The sequence below is a fragment of the Brienomyrus brachyistius genome, chromosome 25, assembly GCF_023856365.1.
Source record: "Brienomyrus brachyistius isolate T26 chromosome 25, BBRACH_0.4, whole genome shotgun sequence".
Lineage (NCBI taxonomy): Eukaryota > Metazoa > Chordata > Actinopteri > Osteoglossiformes > Mormyridae > Brienomyrus > Brienomyrus brachyistius.
The window spans coordinates 8,847,693-8,859,725 of NC_064557.1; the positions used below are offsets into that span (position 1 = coordinate 8,847,693).

A 12,033-nucleotide genomic window follows, 5' to 3' on the forward strand; every position below is an offset into this window, starting at 1 on the left:
TGTTAAGGCTGCATATCTGAGAGTCTGGCCTGTATGTTTGTACTTACAGGAGTCTGGTGTCTTGGCTGTCGCTGGCCTCCTCAGTCCCTTTCCAGGCCCTTGTCCACAGCTGGGCTGAGTCACGTGTGCCTCACCAGTTCAGTGTCGGACTTTGTCCGACAAGGAACTGGCCTCTTGCAATTAAATCGCCTCATCGGCCGTCGCCTTTGCTCCTCAGCGGGTCTCCTCAAATCAGTTTCCGACCGGGTTTTCCTGGTGTCCTGTATACATCTCACCCACTGTAGGTCTCCTTTGGCCAACGAGGGATTGGTTCCCCTGCCCAGTCTACTTTTCACAATCCTCCTTCTCAGCTGATCTCCATCATCTTCTTGTTTAGATACTTGGCTTGGCATTTCCAGCTGGCTGCATATCTGCTCTACATTTTCTGTGATGGAGTTCTCAGCTGAACTCTCACTGGGCAGGTCGAGGCTCACTTCAGCCATGCTCACTCTATCGTTCTCCTCCTGCCTTCTGTTCCTCTGTCTCCTCCAGCAACTAAAGAAAGCACACTTCCTTTTCGGGCCCTCATCATGTTGTAGTCTGGGGTTCTGCGCCTTAGTGCAACGTAAACCCATACTGACTTTCCTTCTCAGAACTAATGTAACTAGTGGCTGCTTTGAAAGTCGCGAAGATTCAAATGTGAAGCTGATAAGGTTTATATAAAAAATCTTCCTTCTCTGACATCACTGACCAGTCAAAGATTCCGGAACCATATAAGGCATCTGTTATTTCATTGGTTATAGCAGCACTGGGTTGCTTATTGGTTTTACAAAAAAATATACAGTTATTAAAAAAAAAAAAAAAACTCTGTCTTTATGTGTGTGTGTGTGCGCGTGCAAGAGAGAGAGAAAGAGAGAGAAACGGCATAACCTGGGAAGGCCAAACTTCTCTCAGGAAAGTCTAAGCCCAACAAAATTACTGATTTAAAATATTCATAAACTGAGAAAGGAAAACCTCCCAAGTGAAACGTTGCTGTATTAAAGTTAAAATCACACCATAATGAACTTCCGGTATTAGTTTTGCGTAGTTTTTTTTTAATATTATTTACTTTCAAATAAACACATGAAACTGATGTAAGCAGAAATGGGAAGGAGGGTTACAGACAGTGTAGTACGCAAAGTTAAAACCGGTACATTGAATACGTGCATTAATTGCTAAAGGGTTTAAAGATTGTTTAAGAGAAGATTAATACATTTCAGCTTTTTTAATGAAAAAAAAACTAAATTTTACATAAACTTACATTTATGAAAATAGAATTTGAGTAAAAGAAGTAGCAAATTAATCACAAAGCTGCTTTTTACTATTGGGGTATTAGGAATCCCAAAGTAAACATCCGGTACGGTTAATAAAAACTCATTGTAAAAACATTTGTTTATAGGCGTGTATAAGAGCGCGCATGATCTGTACTGCGCGTGCGCAATTAACTCCAGCGGTAAGGACAATTTTAAAACGGCGACGTCTCGTTTGAAAAATCCGACACCGACGTCATAAAAGAGGCGTGATTCCGACGGGAAGTGATGTTTCGTGACTTTTAATCCGAGTTTCGAGTTGTGGAGAATCGAACGTACCACAAGCCAAAGTAAATGTTAGTTTAACAGGCGAACATAAGATAGAGAAACTGACGATGTTGCCATCCTTATTTGACTACAACATTTTATTAATATTAAGACAATTACATAAATTAAAGTGCTGGCCCGATCTAACATTAGGTTTCAACATGCTCGCGGCAATCGCCGTTCATGGTTAATATTTATCGCGCAACTGTTAAAATGGTCGCGCTATTTATGTGCAAACAATGTCTGGGAAAACATTTTCCAAATTTTACCATCATATCAAAATTCATAGGAACCTGGCTATCATATTATAAATATATAAATATATAAATATATTTGAAAATACTAAGAGTTATAAATACGAAAATAGATTAAGATAAAATTACAAAGATGCATAACCAAATATACTCGCACAAACATTTGAGTTTGGGACATAGATGATAGTGATGGGAATTCCGGCTCTTTTAAGAGAGCCGGCTCTTATGGCTCCCAAGTGGCTCTTCAGATTTTTTTGGTGCTTAAATGAATTTATTACCAAAAATAATGTAAAATTATTAATGATGGTGGTGGTGCAGCGGTTGGCACTGTCGCCTCACACCTCCGGGACCCGGGTTCGAGTCTCCCCATGTCGTCGTGGGGTTTCCTCCGGGTACTCCGGTTTCCCTCCACAGTGCAAAAACTGTATCACACCGCACATAATTGTGTGTGAGTGTGCGTTGCGATGGGCTGGCCCCCCATCCTAGGTTGTTCCCTGCCTCGTGCCCATTGTTTCCAGGATAGACTCTGGACCCCCTGCGACCCAGTAGGATAGTAGCAAAGTGGTTTGGAGGATGGATGGAATTACTATGGTTGGAAATCACATGCATTCATTTTATCCAATTCCTCATCAATTGTTTTCTGTTTTACTGGAGTCATAGCTTTTTGCACAAACTGTCTCACAGAGCTCTAGGTTGTAGGTCTAGGTGGTTGTGTTGCTGTACTGGATGACGGTGTAGACCTTGACTGTCTCATAGAGCTCTAGGTTGTAGGTCTAGGTGGTTGTGGTGCTGTACTGGATGACGGTGTAGACATTGACGAAATGGCACTTTCAACAGTTGCAGTAGACAAACTCACTTTCATTAGTAGCAGGTTCACTTGCTTGTCTTTTTTCTTCCCACTGCCCTGATGGATGTACAGTTCTCAGGTGCCGATGCAGGTTATTTGTAGAGCCTGTTCGATATGAGATTTTAACCTTGCAAGCTCTACACTCTGCCTTTATATTATCAGTGTAATTGAAATGTATCCAAATTTTACTCCGTTTCCTGCAGGCATTCATTTTGTCGCACGCATCTCCTTCCCTCCTGTTTCTCTGTATTGTGCGTGCGATTGCTGTATTTGCATATGGGTACGTTCGACTTCAAGCAGCTGTTTGCGGCACTGGCTTAAAGCAATACATCATGGTTAGATTTTTTTGTACGACTTCAGCCGGCGCTGCAAAACGTCACCATGTCACATGGTACAAAAACTTCACGAGAGCAAGACGACTTAAGACTTAAGCCCAAGTCGAACGCATCCTGTAGCACCGCCCCTCCCCTTCTTGCTCAGAGCAGACGCGCATCGTGCGGTTGACCAATTCGTGCGGCTTGAAAAAAAAAAAATAGAGAAAGAAAAAAAGCGGCTCTGACTCCGGCTCACAGGCGGGAGCCGGCTCTGATCGCTCACTTCAAAGAGCCGGCTCCGAGAGCCGTTTCGTTCGCGACCGACACATCACTAATAGATGAGTGTGATTTGGGACACAGGTACAGATATACACTAACCTAATGTGTGTGACTGTATGACTATTGGACTGTCAGATGGCTACCACAGGCATCTCCATTTAATTAAAAAAATTACGGAAGACCAAGAGGTGGGGGTTGTGGGGTGAACTTTTCAGAGGCACACAGCACTTTCAGGCCATCTTGCAATCTTATGCTGGTAATACAGAATCTCAGTGTAGTTATAAACTGAAAGATGTGGTACTGTAACACTGCTTGCAATGCATCCATCCAGAGCGCCCCCCCCCCCCCCCCCCCGGAATAAAATAACCATTTTGATTATGGACTGGGGGTGGCATGGTGGTGCAGTGGTTAGCACTGTTGCCTCGCACCTCTGGGACCCGGGTTCGAGTCTCCGCCTGGGTCACATGTGTGCGGAGTTTGCATGTTCTCCCCATGTCGTCGTGGGGTTTCCTCCAAGTACTCCGGTTTCCCCCCACAATCCAAAAACATGGCTAATTGGAGTTGCTAAATTGCCCGTAGGTGTGCGTGTGCGTGTGAGAGTGAATGGTGTGTGAGTGTGCCCTGCGATGGGCTGGCCCCCCATCCTGGGTTGTTTCCTGCCTCATGCCCATTGCTTCCGGGATAGGCTCCGGACCCCCCGCGACCCAGTAGGATAAGCGGTTTGGAAAATGGATGGATTATGGACTGACTCATATTTATATAATCAGCCCTTCAGACCCCTAAGGCATTGTGGGTTGAGGGCATCCTTTGTCTTTCTCCAAGCATAAACCCCACCCAGATGTGGGATAAAGACTGACAGACGACCCATCAGCCCATATAGGTTTTCATTGCTCACTGGTCCAGGTTTGTGCCCTTTACACCAGGTTAGGTGTCATGCATTGGCCTTCTGAACGAGAACCATGACATAATTTGCTACATATGAACCTCAGAACATACAGTTTCTGCTGAGACTGGGCCTCAGAGGGGCTGTTTCAGTTCTGTGCTCATTTGGAGTCTGACACTGACACCAGCAAACTGAATTTATCAGCGGTTTCAAGTCTTAAAAAGTATCTATACTATTTTCCATCACGACATTGAACAATGATCATCTGCACTGAAAAATGATTCAGAATCAAATAACATTTTATTGCATAAAATCATCCAAAATAAAGTTGTTGACGTCTTTTACTTCAATGTCTGCATAAAATTACAATTGAAAAAATTTGAATTATAACTTAATGTCTGAGACAACTGAACCCCTTATGTGTCAAAATGAAGACATAGGAATGTGTGCTTAAGGTGCAAGTGAGTCTGGGAGGGTGTGGTTATCTGGATCACATGATTTGTGGAGGTGTGGCTGGGGTCAGAGGTCACAGTGGGCTGTATTTGACCTCTGTGTAAATGTCGAGCAGCTGTCGTTCATCACTTCTGGCCTGCCCCTGTGATACAGTATCACAGATTAATAAGACATTTATGCTGCGTGATGTCATGCAACTTGTCATTTGATGAAAATAGAAAATTGGTGATTGGAGCCAATCAGACAGCAAGGTACCTGGTTCCCATGAGCACCAGCAGGAAGCTGCTGTCCCTCCTTCGCAGTCTGATGAAGCTTAGATTTCTTCAAACCTGAGATAAAATATTATTACTATTGACAGATATGACTGATACTTAGCACAGAAGGGTTCAAATAACAATGTAATTCTTTTTCATGGTTTGACCTGTGTTGTGTTTATGGTTACATGCGGGGCTATAAATAAATACAACGTGTTAGTTCAGTTTGATTTGGGACATAGATAAAGAGCTGTGTTGAGCACAGCTAACCGACAAGTTACTAAAATCCAAAGTTTAATTCAATAACGCCAAACCTATAAAAAGTGATGGACACAGTTAATTGAAAAGTTTGCTTTGAAAATACTTTCTATGAATTTTGTTTTTGGTTTGGTTTGGTTTTTGGCTCTGAAACCCTTAACAACATATATAGAGAGCTGAAATTCTAACTCGTTTAGCAATTTAGTTCTTTAGTGATTAGCTGGCAATATTTAAGACTGGTGATTATTGGATCCTGTAGAATCTCCAGAATTAATTTTCTTTTAAAGATATTCCATTTGCTAGACTTGGAGAACTTTTATCCTGCGACTGGCCCATGCTATTTCGCCCTCAGGGAACCCATTTGTGGACTACAAACATGGTGCCTTTTACCCAGAGCTCAGAAAGAGGGTCTCAGCTCTATAATAGTCTATAGCTCTGTCAATCAGAACCTGGAAAATAAAGGAAAATAACCAGGAGCCAAAGTAGGATTTCTTGCTTAGCCAGATAACTTGTTGGATTTAAGTAAGTCTGGGCTAAATGTAACTGAATGAGGATAAAGTCCATTTAAACTAGAGTATCTAAAATCTGACAAGTTATGAGACTAAACAAGTAATTGGGTGCAGCATATGGCTCAAAATACATCTTCTGTTTACACGTAGTCAGCCAAACATGCACCAGATAGACTGTTGCAGACACGCTCACAGCAGACCAGAGCAAATATGTGTGATTTTAGGGTTTATAAATGTTTTTGACCATTAAAGCCACTTGCCTCTCCCTCCTACTGATGCTGCCACAGCCATATCTGCCGGAGCTTGCACATTGCACTTCATATTGCACTCACCTAGCTTTTAGCACTGCCAGTAGCCTCCTCTACTTTGCCTAATTGTACATTTTATTTCCCCTACTCCTCCTGGGGGGTGATGCCTGGAGACCTCACTCTATCAAGATATCCAGCACACCCGGCCACATGTGACGTCGCCACCACCAGTGACGTCCCTGCATCCAGCTCGCCGTTCTGATCTTCCATGTATGACCCGCTGCCTTACCTCTGGTTGCCTGGCGATTGGAAGAAGACTCGGCTTCGGCATTGGCTTGTCATCTTCCTTGCTCTACAGTTATTTCCCAAATCTTATGATTGGGACAATGTGACTTGGCCCATCTCTGGCACTTAACCATCTCTCTATTTCACTATCCCTGCCGGCCCCTGGAGGATGGGCTCCCCCTTTGAGTCTGGTCCCTCCCAAGGTTTCTTCCTTCTAGGGAGTTTTTCCTTGCCACTGTCGCCTATGGCTTACTCACTGGGGGCTTTGGGTGGGGATGCTGTAAAGCGCTTTGAGACGATGTAATGTGATAATGCGCTATATAAAAATAAATTTGTTGTTGTTGTAAAGTTGTCATACCCCCCATTCCTGCCCCCTCCTTCTCCCCCTAGTGTGGCTCTAACGAGCTACACCTGTTGATCATTTATCTTGCCTCTCCTTTCAAGCGTTGTGTGGATCACTCCAGCTGCCCCTCGTCTGCTGCTTCATTACTCCAGTATAACAGTGCCTCCTAGTCCTATGCTCTCCAGTCTGGTCATTGATGGTGCCCTAGTGTGAGAACTGGTTTCCCTTATTGTTTGTTCTCACACCTGCCCTTGCCTCCTTCATTATTGCGACGTTATAAAAGTTTATTTACTTTGCTTGAATTTTTTTTTTTTTTTTTTTACTGGATTTGCAGTTAGCGGAGCTAAACTTAGAGGAAGCTATGTGCTCTGCTAGCGTTTTTCATAGCTAATTAGTGGTTAGCAGTAGAATCTTGCCCACCACTGACACAGATACTCAGCAGCCCGATGTGGGTGACTGTGTGACTGTAGGCTTGTCAGGCAGCTTTTACAAGACATGTTTGTTCATTTCAGTTTTTTGAGTTATTGGCGCACTTATTTATTCCATTGCACTACAGCTGTGAAAAGGCTGCATGTCGTCACTCAGCTACAGTCACACCACTCCCCACAGAAGAGTGTGAAATACGCTGCAGGGGGTGTGACGGTGACTTACCCTTCATATATCCACTTATGTAAGTGAAAAGCGAGAAGGGAAGGCAAGTCAAAGTACAAATTAAAGTGAAGATGAAGATCAGTATCCATCCAACTCCCACATACGTCAACATTTCTCCTGGTGTGGAAACACAGGGAGGCATGATGGTTTATTTGGGTCCATTCAGGCGGCAGAAGCATATTAACCTTCACTACTTTAACACACACACACACCATACTACAAAATGGCAACGTGGATCATGACGTCTCAGTGAAGCTCCGCGGTCTTAGAAATGGCTTCAGTGTTCAGGAAATGATTCTTATCACTGCACGATTCATGTGCTGACAACAGCCTCATGTTGAAATCTTCACTCCACAGTGCCCGTCCAAATCAGGCCAAAATATTCAAGTGAATCTAATGATCTGTATACTAGGATTTTCTTAACTTTTGTGTTCAATAGATGCTTCTCATTAGGGGATTTTACCTTCGATTACAATGCAAACAAACTAATGAACGAAACACCAAATTAACTGCAATGTAATATTCCACAAACACCCACAATAAGGTCTGGCCCACAATTTGTTCTTCACCTGAGCTGCATCTGGGTTGATTTTTCCCACACACAGTGTAACACTGATTCTCATGAGAACATTGCCTGTACAGGAAGGTTGGCTGGTCATGCTTATCACATATCTCCACCAGTCATTAAACAGTATTAAAAAGCTTTAAATCAATTTAACAAAAATTGGGATTTTAATAGCATTATCAAGTCTTACGTACAATTACTGTAGGTATTAAACAGTTTATCATTTTCTTGGCAATGTAGTCAAAGTGCATCTTTAAACCGAGAAACAAAATTTGTTATTTTGATTTACGTCCATTTCAGTTGTCCTGTTTGCTAACACGCCACTTCAACTACAGGGAACCTTATAACCATAGACGGGAATAAATGAATGTAACACACAGTGTAACTTACTGCGGTAAACTTAGCTTTACATTCCAGCTTCCTGGCTGTAATGTCTTTCAGCAAAAGTAACCAGGCAGTTTTTAATCACAGATTTTGATGTCAGGCAGAAATACATACCGATCATTTTTGCGTTTCGAGTTTTCACATAAGAATAATAAATAATGTTTAAATAATGTTAATATCTACAAAAAGAGGCGATTTCTGTTATAATTAGATATTGGTTCTGCATTCTGGGTTGGTAGCAACTCTTGTGCATGCCTTGGTTTTCCCAGCTTCTTTATGGACAGATATTAAATACGCTACATAAACTTCTTGCCGAAATAGCTACCGTTCACAATGGACAGTGAAGTTATTAAGTGGTAAGCATTATCTCCATAGTCCAAAGCTTAAAGCACGCTTTGCTGGGCATGTGTCTCATTTAGTTTTACAGTTACTAGTACCATTTATTCTACACTTTGCAGTTTGAATATTCACATTGCAACTATTAATGAAAATGTATAATAATATATAATTTGAGAAGTGGTGCGCATCGTCCGCCATGCTCCATTGCTACAGCCATTTTACGGTCATGTTTGTCTCATTTCAGTTTTTTGAGTTATTATCATACTTATTTATTCAATTGCACTATAAATGGATGATATGTAACAGTTAATCCACAATTAATAGATTAATAGTCTAAAAATTCCATAATTAATATGCTGTTTAGAGGAAGATACATATAGCGTTTTTTCTCATACCTTCATGTTTTTTTCTTTTATTTTTGTTTTAAAGAGAAAGAAAAACATGAAGGTATAAAGAAAAAAACAAATTAAGTGGTCTGCTTCTTGCGGGTGTTTGTCTTCATGTGTGTGTGTGTGTGTGTGTATTTACAGACGTGTTGGACGACTCTATTATTGTTTTTCCTGATGTTTTTCAATTAAAATATCACATATAAGTTTTTGGACATCGCCCATCCCAAGAATATACGCTGTAGTCACTCAGCCTGCACTGTCTCTGATCAAAAGTCATATAAATAAACAGCGAACTTATTTAATTTAGTTCTTTAATTTGTTAAGAACTTCTTTCTAACACAACCTGACAGCACTGAGTTTGAATGTTACTCACAGAGTAAGATGATCAGAGAGACGCACAGTGTGTTCATGTCCTTAAGAGTCTGGATAGGTTCCTTTATCACAGGCAGACCTGAAGCGTTGGTGCGATTTACCAAGAATTTATGGGTGTCACAGCTAAGAGAAGGAAGTACTTGAGGTTTGTCCCTGATAAATATCACCATGACTCACCCACCGAGCAAGGATTCAAACCCACAGCCTTCCGGATCCCACTGAGCTGGACATAAAGCACTAACATGCGCTTAATATAACACTTACAGTAAAATTCATACAGAGTGTGAGTTGTGACATATTCAGAATCCAGTAACACAAACAAAAAAAAATACAATCTTTTATGATGTGACAGTCCGCCAATGATGTACCCTGCACCACCAGGAGGTGATCAACACCATGCAGGCCAAAGTTTACTGTGGTTATCGAACGATCGTCTGCCAGAGCGCCTACAGGACATGGCTGTGGAGAAGGCCAGGGGAAGGGAGAAGGCCAAGCGTGCTGCTTGTCCCTTGTGAACCACATCTCGCTCAAATCAGAAGCATTTATGGCATAAGAGGAGTGTTTAAACCCAGAGAAATATATAGCAGTACATCTGCCATGCTAGTGGTCTTGTAGGTGTTGATAAACGATGGCATCAGCAAGTCGTCACTCCCCTGCAGCAGGTCCCCAACCTTCAAGCTGGGCATAGAAAATGTTCAATATGTCAGTAAGTGTTGCCCCCCAGCTCGTACGATCCCCGTGTGCCACGCCCCCCTGATTATCCACGTCTGCTTCCCTGATTGTACCCAGCTGTGTCTAGTTATTTTGCTCTGTCTTGTGTATTTCAGTCCGCGTCTTGCCCTAGTTCCTTGTCTGTCATTGAAGTTAGTCTTTGTCCGATGTTTCCGAATGCCCGATTCCGAAATAAATCCTCGGTTTTCCCCGTATCCTGTCTGCCTTCCCTGTTTCCTGCCCGTCTGCCTACCTGTTCGCCGCATCCATTAACCGGCGAACATAACAGTAAGTTAGGTGTGTGGGGTGTGGGTCTGTAGTCTGTGATGGTCTGGAGGCCATGCCACATGCTCTGTGTGTCTCATGTTGCTGAAGTGACTGATTTATTTGATCACGCTCACACTTCACTCGCCTGATGTCTCAGGACCGGTTGGCTCTGGCCTTCCTGAGCGCTGCCTCACCTCCTGCTCTGAATGTAACGTCTCGGGTTTTCAGCAGTTTGAAAAGTTCTGCTGTAAACCGGGGTTTCTGGTTGGAAAGTGTGGTGTTTGTTTTTGTGACTATGACATCCTCAATGCGCCTGTTGATGTAGCCAGTCACTCTGGCTGCAGGCTCTTTGAGGTCTGTGGCCTGTTTCTCTGAAAATCTTTCAGTCTGTGTGATGGAACGAGAGTATCATGGTGTCGTCACTCGCCTACAACAGGTCCCCGGCCTCAGAGATGCAGCACTAGATCTTAAGAAGATTTGCAGACATACAGGGGTGGCTCTACATAGACAGAACTATAGAGCAGAAACGTTTGGTGTGCAAAGAATCATGCATGTGTGCATTTTACCTGTATTTTTTCTGTTCTGACCAGGTAATCCATCTGGAGCTACGCAGCTTTGGGTGTGGCCAGTACTTGGGTTGGAGACCACCTACGGTAGCCGGGTTGCTGCTGGTAGAGATGTTGGTGTGGCTGACTGGTTAGCCCATCCTGTGCTCTGTGTGGATCCCAATGTCCCAGTGCAGTGAGGGGGGCATCGTGCTGTAAAAATGGTGCCGTCCTTCGTATGAGAGATAATACTGAGCTCCTGCCTCTCTGAGGTCATAAAAGATCCCGGGACATCTATAGAAAGAGGAGGAGTGGTACCCCGATGTCCTGGCTAAAATCGCCCACTCTGGCCCTATCAGATCTGGCCTCCTAATCACCGCCTATATCTAATTGGTGAATTCTCTCCTGCTCCATCATCACCTTAGCTACTGTGTGGTGAATGTGTTTGTGTTGAATGGCTGCTCTGGCATCATCCAGGTGGGGGGGCTACGCTGGTGGTGGTTGAAGTGGCTTCCCCTTTGTTCTGTAAAGCGCTTAAGGTGTCTTGAATATCGCTATATAAATGTAACATTCATTCTTCCAGTCATTTAGGTGCCAATTATATTAACACCTAAAGAAAAACAATTTACTAACTGCCGGGGTCATCAGACTTCATCAGTGCTGCAGCGTTACAAAATTGTGGAAGACCAAGAGGTGGGGGTTGTGGGGTGCCTTCCCCAGAGGCACACATCCCCCAAGCAGGCCATTCTGCAATCTTATGCTGGTAATACAGAAACTGGGTTTAACTAGAAGATGTGTTATCACAGCTTGCAATGCATCCGTCCATATAGCCCCCACCCCCAACAACAACAGCAAAAAAAATAACTATATTGTTTATCGACTGATTCATAATTCAATAATCAGCCCTAGAGACTCCCACAGCACTGTGGGCCGAGGGCATCCTTTGTCTTTCTCCAAGCATAAACCCCCCAGATGTGGGATAAAGACTGACAGACGACCCATCAGCCCATATAGGGTTTTCTTTGCTCACTGGTCCAGGTTTGTGCCCTTTACACCAGGTTAGGTGTCATGCATTGGCCTTCTGAACGAGAACCATGACATAAATTGCTACAGTACAAATGAAGCTCAGAACATACAGTTTCTGCTGAGACTGGGCCTCAGAGGGGCTGTTTCAGTTCTGTGCTCATTTGGAGTCTGACACTGACAGCAGAAAACTGAATTTATCAGCGGTTTCAAGTCTTAAAAAGTATCTATACTATTTTCCATCACGACATTGAACAATGATCAT

General features: G+C 43.1%; 1 long non-coding RNA gene across 1 annotated transcript; it reads right to left on the bottom strand.

Annotated features, from left to right (window-relative positions):
• Nucleotides 1–4,633: 4,633 nt before the first annotated feature.
• Nucleotides 4,634–7,284, bottom strand: LOC125720416 (uncharacterized). The gene is made up of 3 exons (XR_007385447.1): nucleotides 7,174–7,284; nucleotides 4,881–4,954; nucleotides 4,634–4,767 (listed from the first exon to the last, which is right to left on the bottom strand). It is a non-coding gene; the product is annotated as an uncharacterized LOC125720416 (long non-coding RNA).
• Nucleotides 7,285–12,033: the final 4,749 nt, after the last annotated feature.